This window comes from Ctenocephalides felis, unplaced genomic scaffold (genome assembly GCF_003426905.1).
Source record: "Ctenocephalides felis isolate EL2017-DRISC unplaced genomic scaffold, ASM342690v1 CF-g0.4_SCAFFOLD_01492, whole genome shotgun sequence".
In the NCBI taxonomy this organism is placed as follows: Eukaryota; Metazoa; Arthropoda; class Insecta; order Siphonaptera; family Pulicidae; genus Ctenocephalides; species Ctenocephalides felis.
Window position 1 is genome coordinate 29,002,377 of NW_020537646.1, and position 12,387 is coordinate 29,014,763.

Here is a 12,387-nt window from a genome sequence, read left to right on the forward strand (position 1 = left end):
ACTCAAAGTAGTGTTAAATTCAATTTGAAATATTTTTCATATAATTGATTATTCTTGAACAATATTGCTTTGAAAGTTCTGTTTATCATAAACACATATAAAAAATAACACAGTCTTGAACTTTAAGATAATACCAAATTTAGTTTCATTTACTATTTTTCAAGAAATAAATATATAACTTTATTATTTTTACGTATAGGTATATAATGGCGTACTCAAAATTATTGAGCAATTATATATGTACATATATTTCATTTCTGAACAAAGTTTAATACCAAATTTAGTTTCATTTACTATTTTTCAAGAAATAAATATATAACTTTATTATTTTTACGTATAGTTATATAATGGCGTACTCAAAATTATTGAGCAATTATATATGTACATATATTTCATTTCTGAACAAAGTTTAATAGAGTTTAATTTGATATTTAATATCAAATCTATGGACTCTTATCATAAAATAAATATCAGCGTTGATATTTCAAAGTAAATCAATGCTTATTATGTGGTAGTGAATAACAAATAAAATCTACGTGAATTTTGTAAATTATTTGGTCAAAATTCAAATGTATAAGTAAATAGTTGCTAAAATTTTCGTTATAATAGAAATCGTGTTAATCAAAAATCTGTTTAAAAAAATGAATTGAAAAATTTCAAATCAAACTTCAAATTTCCAGGTGTATTTACTCCTTGTATTTTCAAATACAGGTCTTAGATTTTAAATGAATTTTAATTGTTTGAATTGAAAAATATGTGTCATTCAGGTGAAACTGAATTCTTTCAATTTTACAATAAACGAGTGTATAATTGTATAATGATTATTTTTATTTGTCATCAATAGATACTCAAGATATCTATGAAAAGTTAAATAAAATGACTGAAAATTATTTGAAGAAATGAAAAATCTTGAATGAAAAAAGGAGTCTTTAGGAACTAAAACTTAAAACGTATTGAAATGTCATATTAGAAATATTTTTTTCAACTTATATTTTTCATAACATCAAGATAGCATTAGGCATGGTAAACCTTTTTTTTAAATTATTAACCTTCTTATTTATATACATACATCAATCTAATTGCATTTAATATCATTAAAAACTGCATATAAATCAGATTCCAAGCAAATATATTTCCTTAAAATGATTTTTATATAATAATTATCCTCCATGCAATCTATATCTTGACATTATTCTTGGCTTTCCTTTGTTTTATTTCTCAGCGATTTGTGTTTTAGACCGAGACGGATTAAATGCGATGGTGTTTTAAAAAACGAATTTGGAATTGGTTTTTAATGCAAAATCTTGCATATATTATCCAAAGAGTGAAGTTCTCTGGTAGAACTTTCGTATTGTATTTATGCTGATTAGAATTAGATCAATTAATAAAACCCGTATCGATTTCACGTAGAAATTCTTGGAAACGTAGAGAAGTAGTGATACGAATGAATTTTGTAATAGCATAATATTTTTAATAAGAATTTTGCAAACTTTCAATTGCTAAATTAAATTATACATGCAATTAGAAATTAAATAAGTAGAATAAAGAGGAAAATTTTGATCTGCAACCCACATAAATATTAAGCTTTTACGTCTGAACATTTTATTCTACATATATTAAAATTTCTGTAATCCAATTAAAGAAATAATTATTATATAAAAATATAATAGAAAACGATCGGACATTCATTGTATATATTACAAATGGCAATTATTATTATATTACCTTGAATGAATAATGATTTCAAAATAATTTTATTTGAACAAATAAACTCTTAAAACCCATTATTCTCATGGAACACAAAATTAAAAAAGAAATATCAATATAAAAGTAAAGAGTTTGAATTAGGCTCGTTAGGGTCGAAAATCCGGGCGTCGAATTCAACTTGCTGCAGCAGCAAAAAGCGTTGCTGGCGCAATATTATTATTCACATTGTAATAAGCGCACATATTTTATGAAACATCGTCGAGAACGCGAGTCAAATGGTATTTATTCAAGAGAATATAAAATGTAATGAGTTCGTTTTCTGAGGCAATTCTACAGCGTTCTGTTTATCTTGTTAATAAGTCGCTTTCATTCAGAAGGTCAACTTCGGGATAGCAAAAAATTTAATATTACATATGTTTCAGTTGAGTTACTTTACGACTAAATTATTATCTGGAGTATTTACTTAATAATATGAAATATAACTTAATTTAGGTCATAGAAGCAAGAGTTAAGCAATTATATGCTAGATTTATTTTTAAATTTTGAGCTTTGAAAAAAATTACTATATATATAAAAATAATGTAAAATATGAATACCTAAATTTAATACTATTTCCATGATATGGTAGAAAAATCTAAACTGAAATCATACTATTTAGAATATTCTTGTATTTTATAACAATTGTACCATTCTTTTAAATTCAATATGTTTGCAATTTGCATGTAATTCATATATATTTTTATACACATATTATAATAACGTGGCGTAAACACCGATTTTTTCACGTTTTTGCATGCTGAATAATTTATAAAATAATTCAAGAGAGAGATAAATTTATATTTTACCAAGACAATAAAATTTTGCATTTCTTCCTTATGAATTGGATTTAAAAAAAATTCTAATTACTTTTTGTCAGTATCAACTACAACTGGGTTTTCTATATAATTAAAAGAATATATTAACACATAAAAATATCTATATAAATTTATCAAAATTCAACTTATGCAGTTATTTGTTTATCATCAAATTTTATTATTAATATTTAAACGCTAATGGAGACCATAAAACACGTGGAGCGCAATTCTGGTAAAAATATTTTTCATCTGTTGAATATAACGAATTATATTTTCATGTCATATTCCGCAACTCTTGGGAAATATGTAATTTATTTAAAGCATGAATAATTCGTGCGATTATTTATTCTGTTCATTTTTTCTGAGAGTTTTGATTAAGTTTGGATCGTTATAAGTTTAGCGAGAGTTACTTAGGCATCTTGATAAGTATGCATACAAATATATATATATATATATATATATATATATATATATATATATATATATATATATATTATCTATAATTGTACAGCGTTCATGCTGGTTAAATAAGGCGTGAGTAATTTTACGGAAAAACTAGTGGTGCACAGCATCGGGCCTTAAGGAAAGTTGGTGAAACTTGTCATACTAAAGAAAAAAGTTTAAAATTTTTTGAACACATTGAAAAAAATCGATTTTTGAGAATATTGCAACTTTTATGGAAAATTAGATTTTTTCTTATATATTGAATTTTTTTTGAAAATTTTGAACTTTTTTTCAGAACAATCGAAAATAGCTATTTTAGAAATAAAATATCGAAGCGCGTAATATAAAAAAACTTTGTTATCAAAATCTCTATCAAACATCTGATATTTGTTGTGAATATCTCCAATGCACGTCGAATTTTTAACCGCCAAATGACACTTATTTTCCTCTGTATCTGAAAAGCCATTGGACTTGTTTTCTCAAAAATTCAACCAGATTTTCTCTTTATCTTGCATTGATAAAGTGTTTTTTCAATCATTCATATTCTCGAAAACTGAATTACCATTATTCGGACGTATTTTCGTGTTATTATATTGGCCAAGAGGGTGACAACCTTCAGGGCATTAAGCTTCACACAAAATTGTTGCTATCCCTGATAGAGGGGGTAGCGGAGCGTTTTAATTGAACTAGTTGTTCACTTTTGAAAGAAAAGTCCGCGAAACAACATGTAAAATAAATAACCAATAAATATATCTTCTTTCATTATAACTTAGTAACAAATCAGTGATTATAATTAGAACTGCAAGAAAAACATAATATACAAACAAATCAGTATCAGTCCACAGATACAAGGTTTAAATTATAACCTAACAACCTGAATTATCTAAGGAGAGTTTTAATAAATTTGCTAAGTACGTAACATAAGTACAACCATATTTGGCACTTTTACCCCCTATCTTTAGAACCCTCCTTAAACAAAAATTAATCAGCACGTCTCCTTATCAGTAGGAATCAAATGTTTTTCGAATCATTCAAATCGGTTTATCCGTGTTTCCGAATTCATCGACGAAAAATTGTATGCAAATACACACACACACAACCGTTTTTTCTTCGGTATGTCAAAATGTTCATAAACCTCTAAACCGTAAAGATGTATAAAAAAAATAATTTTAGATTTTTTTAACTTCCCATTGGGCAAGTTATAGTAATCGCAAAAAAAATCGAAAATGAAAATTTTATATATCTTTACGTTTCAAAGCCTTCTGAACATTTTGTCATACTTTACAAAAAATAGATGTAGTGTGTGAATGTGTGTGTGTGGGATCGTTCAAGTATTACGTAAGCAGATTTATTACAATTATTTACCCCCCCCCCTCTCCCTTGTCAGCAAAAGTAAGCAAAGTTTTCACCCAAAATAAGCAAATCAATAACCCCAAAGGCCAAAAATGATCATTAGACATATGCACATCAAATTATCAGATATTTTATAGAGATTATAACAATGAGTATAAATTTTGTTTACATTCCAATGGGTTCCCTACCAATGTTTATCCGTTAGACGGCGACGCGGCGCTTACGCGCTTCGATATTTTGTCACTATGCAGTTAAAACAGTACGATTGCTTTGAAAAAAGCTTAAAATTTCCAAAATATTTCAAAATAAATTTTACTTCAAAAAGTCTTTTTTTTCAAAAAAAAGTAAATTTTTGTCAAAAATTTATAGTCTCTCAAAAATCTAATTTTTTCAGAGTTTTTTTTTTTCAAAAATGTTAATCTTTTTAGAAAAGAATCATTTTTGTTACGGAAAATTTCAGCAATTTGCCTTAAGGCACGATGCCATGCGCCCTACTAGTTGCCATTACTATAACTTGCCCTAAGAGAAGTTAATAAATTAGCCAAATAACTTTATGCTATCGAATTTCATAAATAGTCTAAAACTAAAGAAGTAGCACATCGAGTATATCATACTTACATCAATTCTACCATGACTCTGTGATTAATATTTTAATAAATCCGACACGACACACTTGTTACCTAAGACCACATGTCCCTTCTCTAACGCGTGTGTAACCTTCCCCGAGCGTCATTTATCGTAAACAGTTCCTTTAAGAAACCCTTCTTTAGCGTACCCTTTAACAATTTTTCACAATACGTTTTCCGCGGCCCACTCTCCGTGCGCAAGCCGTCGGATCAGCGATTTCTCAGCCGCGAGTCAACATCATCCCAGCGGCCGCCGAGAGCAACACATGTACGCTCAGTCGTGACACATAATTAATCACGCTCCGAAACGTAAACACGTGTACGAACACGCCGCCGACCACGTACGTCGTGCGTTATAAATCATAGAAAATGCAGCGATAAGTACATGAGCTTTTTTTTTCATACTCGGTGCAAAGGAACTTTTAGCTTGATTGCTGGTTTAAAATAGATATACTAACCGATGTAATGTGATCAGATTCTGTTAGTTAATATGGGGCAAGTGATTGGAAAAAAATCAAATATTGCAAACGGATATTTTGAGCATTTCTGTATAATTTGTAAAAACACAGATTTCACCCCAAACAGGAAAGAAATCAGGTTTTAGGGGTTAACGTAGGATATGCTACTGAAGTATTTAAATATTTTGATAATTTCACCATTATTTAGAAAAAAAGTTCTTAACTCAAACAAAAATCAAACTAGTGTTGCATGGCATCGCGCCTTAAGGCAAATTGCTGGAACTTCCTGGAAGATTCCTTTTTTTAGAACTTAAAAAAAAATAAGATTTTTAAGACCTTTTAAATTTTTGAAAAATTTGTTTTTTTTTATATTTTGAAATATTTTGGAAATTTTGAACTTTTTTCAAAACAATCGCAATACTTTAGTTGCATGGAAGCAGAATATCAGAGCGCGTGGGCGCCGCGTCACAAAATAACAAACAAGAATTGGTACAGAACCCATAGAAATGTATACAAAATTTGTTTTTAATATTAAAATAGCTATAAAATGTGATAATTCGATGTGCATATGACCTATAATAATTTTTACCCGCTAAATGGCTTTTTTTCATTTTTTTATTGTTTCTCGAAAACCGCCAGACTAGTCTTCCCAAAAACTTCATCAGTCATTGTATACATAATGTAACTAAGAATTGAAATTCAGATATTAAATAAATGATCATCTGAGCAACTATTTATTTCGAATATTTTTTTTGTCGATCAAAACTTTAAGTTTTATATTACAAAATTGTTGAAGTTCATAAAAATTAAATAAATAAATAAATATTTCGTTTTTATTAAAAACGATTTTCAGTTGATATCTTTGAAACCTACTTATAATATCTATAATTGTATAAATCAATCAATTTGTTCAACACATTTACATTCCATCTATTTCATGTTCTAAAAATTAAATTTGAGTGTGGACGTTAACGGTAATCAATAGCTACTCTACTAGCTATCAGCGAAAGAGCACAGAACCTGCAAATATTTTGGCATATATGATTAGTAATTCGAAAATGTGGTCAATAAAATTCTAGACTTTCATGATTTTTTTTATAATTAAACCGCTTCGCCAAATTTTTTTCAACGTTTTATTACGAAGAAACGGCTCGGAGATCTTTAGCAAAACTAATCAATACGATAGCCAATATTTACAAAATCGATTCAGAATTGTGGGCTAAAATGTGGATAAAAGATTTTACACGTTTTTGTTAACTATAAAGAAACGGCCAATCGTCGTTTTTTGAGAAAACTTTGATGAAAAGTGCAAAACGAAAACGTTACAGGCACACATGCACATATGTACACGCACATACTTTTTTGCAAATTCAGTCTCACTCGATTCAAAATAACTAGAAACGTCGAGAAAACAAAATTAGCGAATCGGATTTATGCGCGAAAGCATTAGTTTCTCTTTCAGGAAGACAAAAATCATTTTTAACTCAAATACAACATTCACTTATAAAATTAGCTTCTTCAAGTTTATGTTAGGAAAGTTATTTAAATCTATGTCTATTTTTTATGATTTCAGTATGTTAGGAAAAAGTTCATTTCCTAACACATGCAAATCAACTAAAAATGCAATTAGATTTTTCAAGTTAACATGTTGTAAATTTACAATAATCTTCAGAGAAAATCAAATATTAACATATACAAAAACCTGATTAAAGAATGATAATTTATGTGTTATTTAAATTAAATTAATGTGGAAAATTGATGTATATGGCAAACCCTTGTATGTCGATAATAACATAGTTACTGTATGATTTACAAAATTATTTTACAGATACACAAAAATATTTCTGTAAAAACCAATATTTTTTTAAACAATAAAACTTTCAGAAATATGGAGATTTTTTAAATATTTTTGAATAGTTTACAATTCTTGAATAATAGTACAAAAATGTGAAAGGCTTATCCGCCCCAAATGTGTTTACATTTCAAGTTATTACTAAACGTTTCAATGAAGATATATTTTTAAAAATTTATATATTGGTAACTATTTCTTGTAGAATTTCCTAGCTCATTGAAAATAACCAGAACAAGAGTATTGTACGATCCTACAAAAAATTCGGCGTGGCCCCAAAAAACCAATGGGCTACTTATGAATCATCGCCAATTTCTTCCGAGCTTCGTCAAATAATGACCTCGTTATTTTTTCTGCTGATCATAAATTTTTCTTACGCTCTGTTTTACTTTGCCACTTTTGTTTTTCTATATAATGCTTTAGTTTTATCCTAAACCTCTGTTTTATTTTTTCACAATTCATTATATTTTATTCGGTTTCCACACGATGTGAACATGATGATCCAAAAAGACAACGATATAAATGAATACAATCAGTTGGATAAACAATGTATTGTTGTATTACATAGAAAACACTGAAATGGATTTTTGTCTACAAAATCTAAATCTAAAAAATGTTAATTTGAAAACAGAAAAAAAAATTAATAAAATTCTGTAAGTGATATGAATAGAGTATATTTTATATTATATAGATAACTATTATCCTCTATATCTATGTATATAATACATCAGTACTTTTTTACAATAATAAGTAAATAACTGTATCTATATTTGTTATGATTTTTTCATATTTCTTTCATATTATATAGTAATATTAGTTTCTCTTCGACACAGAATTATACACACAAAAGTACAAAGAAGAAATTTCTAGTCATTCTGGACTCTTTAAAACATTATTTGTCATTAAATGTTTAATGTTAAATTTAATGTTAAATTAAATTACTTATCAAGTATAAAAAGTGAATATTTGCTATGTTGGATTTGAATTCACATTAATAATTCTTTTGAAGCCCACACAAGATTGTAAGTTCTAAAGTTTTCTTTAAGAAAGTTCAAGGGTCACGTTTAGTCGTGCTTGTGTTAAATCTTTTATTTCCGGATTGAAAATTATTTAACTTATTTAATTTGACCATAATGGGTAGAAATTTCGTTCAATATGTTTCAACAATGAATAAACTATATATATATATATATATATATATATATATATATATATATATAGTATATATATTAATATATATAATTTCAAATATAAAAGATATATCGATCGATCGTGATGAAATAAAATTATATTTCCAATATATTGCACGATTCCTATCAATTTATACGCCATTGAAATTGAGTCATAAAACTAAAACAACCTCAGATGTGAAAAATGTGGAAACATCCGATGAGATTTACGCATCCCTCCACATTATAAAGCCATTATTACGCCATACTCCGTCCTATAAATAAACCACGAAATCAAAAATATATATCTAGAAAAGGCCCAGAATATATCATTCAGAACAAAATTACACAGGTGCTGAAAAACCAGATGCAAAATAAAAGTAATAAAAATCAGTTACAAAACGAAATTGGATGTTTGAAATGAAGAATAAATAATATTTTCCTTGAATTTCTAATTTTTTCTGGTTATAATAATTTTTACTTACATAGTCTGTTCAAAAAGTACCCGGAATTTTCGTTTTTTCAAAAAAATATTTATTTATTCGTCTACATTAATGTGGTCCCCTTCAAAGTAGTCCCCCCCCCAGATATAATACACTTATGCCAGCGTTTTTTCCAATTTTCGAAGCACCCTTGATATTCACTTTTTGATATGTCCTTGAGCACTCTCAGCGATTTTCTTCAATCGAGGAAAACCGCCGTCCTTTCATGGGTCTCTTCAACTTTGGGAATAGGAAAAAGTCACACGGAGCCATATCTGGTGAATTTTTGCACTTTGCAACACTTTATTTCATTTTTTACGCAAAATTTAATACAAATTCTTTGACTTTTCAATTCTTCCATTGTAAAAATCGCCGAGCTCAGAAAAACACGTCGAACCTTAGCGACTACCACAGACAAAGTAAACAGTGAATATAGCTGAAAATTTCATCATACTTTAGGGGCATGTATACCAACACAATAAAAAAAAAATTTTGACAATCAGACACTCCAGACCCGCGAAATTTAATTATTAGTAATTTCGGGTACTTTTTGAACAGACCTCGTATAATTAATGTAATTATCATTAACTAGCTAGAATTAATGCATAGAAGTGTTCAAGAAAAGAAACAGTAATTTATAGCAGAAAATTTATAATTTTGATATTAAACATCTACTTTAATTAAGAATTATCTACCCCATATCTGTTTTATCTAACAAACCTGGAAAGTTTTTTGCTAACTCATGTAAGAAGCAAAACTTACTTTCATCTGGTTCTTTTGTTGTTGGTCAGATTTTAAATAAATAATATTCAAATTTAATAAATTTGAATTTAAATTGTTGTATGTAAGATGGTTTGATCCCATTTTTTTTTTACTAAAACTCGACAAAATTCTATAAAATTGTTAATTAAGAATAAACGTTTTCTTTGAATTAAAATGCAAAAACATTTGTCACGAGAACTGAATCAATAGTTAGAGCTTGAATTAATAAATAAATAACGTAATTGCATCTTTTTTAATTTTTTTAATTTTTGGATCTTTCTTTTAAATATTTTCATTAAATTATGTCAACGATAAACACTGACAAATTACATTATTCAATTTTCTTGATATTTAATTCAGAAAATGGCATTTAAATTGCATATTTATTATTTATTCAACATTAGTTAGGTAAACTAATAGATATTTTGAGTAAACAAATATTTCAAATAAACAAGTATAAATATTATACAATCCGTTATTTTATTTAAACATAATCCTTAAAAACAACTTAATCTGTTCCTGGAAAAAATCCAATAGCGGACATATATATCATAAAATATTTCTGCTATTAAACCCTTGCCGTGGTTCTATTATTTATCGGTACTAAATCATATCTATTCATTGGAAGGTTTGCAATAAAAATAAAATTAAATAGAATTCTTCCTACTAAGATTTATATTGTAGTAAAATGTCTTCAGAGACGTTTGCGAAATATAATGACTAGTTTTCATTATTCGGAATCAAAATATAATAATTTTATACAACTATAATTCAAACGTAAAAAAGTGAAAAACATATGACTTAGCTAGTTAGACTTATCTGTATTATATATGACTATTAATATTTTTTACTGTGGCATAAATAATAAATATAATCTTTATTAAAATAGAATCTTTAGTGATTGAACTAATGTGATTAATGATTATATGTATGTATGAAATACATTTAGATTTACTTCAATGTTAATATTTGGTTTTGAAAAAACAACCAAAATATTCATTACACAATATGGTTTGAAAAAGGCTAAGAAAAGATTAATATATTTAGCGTTAGTTGATCGAAATGACAGTTCTCTTCTCGAAAAATTGCTACAAAAATGCTATAAATTCCATCTAATAAAAATAAATATATTAGACACGGATAATATTGAGATATTTCATCTCAATATATTGGGATATTAGAATATTCTTAATATTATATTGGTATATGCTTAATATATTGGTTAGATACCTGTCTAAAGACTTTTTTTAAACTGTTTTATGCTAAGTGATGCTAAATGATTATTATACCATATATATATATATATATATATATATATATATATATATATATATATATATATATTATCAAGGAGTTAATTTCTGTTTAGTTTATGGAGAAGATTCACCAACACATAAATAAAGTTAAAAGTGCATGCAATTAGCTAATTAGCTTCTTTTAATCTTTAGAAGGCAAAAAATTTTCCACCCGTACTAACACTGGATGCAGTTAAATTAAACCGTTCCTAAGCTCTGTTTAAGTCCGGTTGAGCGATTATTTCTATAATCTCTAAAGGTTTAATGTAGTTGGCTTGAAGTTAGAATTTTATTTGAGGAAAAGTTTTGTTCATCCTTTAAATTTAAGAGTGTAATTTGAATCTAGGAACTGCATCATAAAATACGGATATTCAATTGGTTCTAATAATTTATATAAAATCATTCTAATCCTTACTATTTTTATATAGTAAGGTAAGCCCTAGCCCAATAGACCAATTTGACTTTGAGCAATTATATTGAAAAACCAAACTAAATGTATCACAACAAATAACACATATAACAAATAACAAACAACTTTGTGACTATGTTCAGTAAAACTCCCAGATAATTCATGACAACAGAAATGTGTTTTTTGCTGTTTTAACCTGGTGCTTATCAAAAAAATATCTATCTATGTTCAGCAAAACTCCCAGATAATTATAGAATTGTATTCTCTGCTGTTTTTCACCTGGTTCTTCTTACCCCATGAGCGAAGTAACATAGGAGGGTCAGAGGCCAAACAGGTCCTATGTCTTATTATCAATTTCAGAAGGATTAATAAAATAATAGCAACATTATTCAACAAATGCATAATATAAATTTCATGGGTACATTCACAGAGATAATATTATATAATATATAACCTTGATCTGGTAATTTGTCAGAAATATTAATTTTAGCAGAGGTGGAATAACATTTTTTTTCAAATATTACGGTTTATCTCACAATAGCAACGTCGTAAGAATCAAGGTGATGGCTGGTACTACATCATTTTCCCTCTACTTTCAAATATTGCTAAAAAAATCTCAATTTTATTTGTTTTCAAGATATCGATGGTGGACCTTTATATCCGGGGACCTTCAAGCACTATATATATATATATATATATAAGGGTGGTCCTTAATATGGATATTTTTGAATTTTCAAAATGCATTCAAATTGATGAAAAACAAATTCTCTGAAAGTTTTAGCTCTTAATATTAACTTTAAGATAGTCCGCACTCCAAGCGAAGTTTCTATGGAAATACCAAAGGTAAAATTCCATTTGTTTTATAACTTAGCGAAAAGTGAATCAAAATTTTGAGAAAATCATTGTATTTGCTTATTTTGATCATAAAAAAATTATAACAAAAATTTGATATATTTCTTAAAATAAGTATTTACTTAGG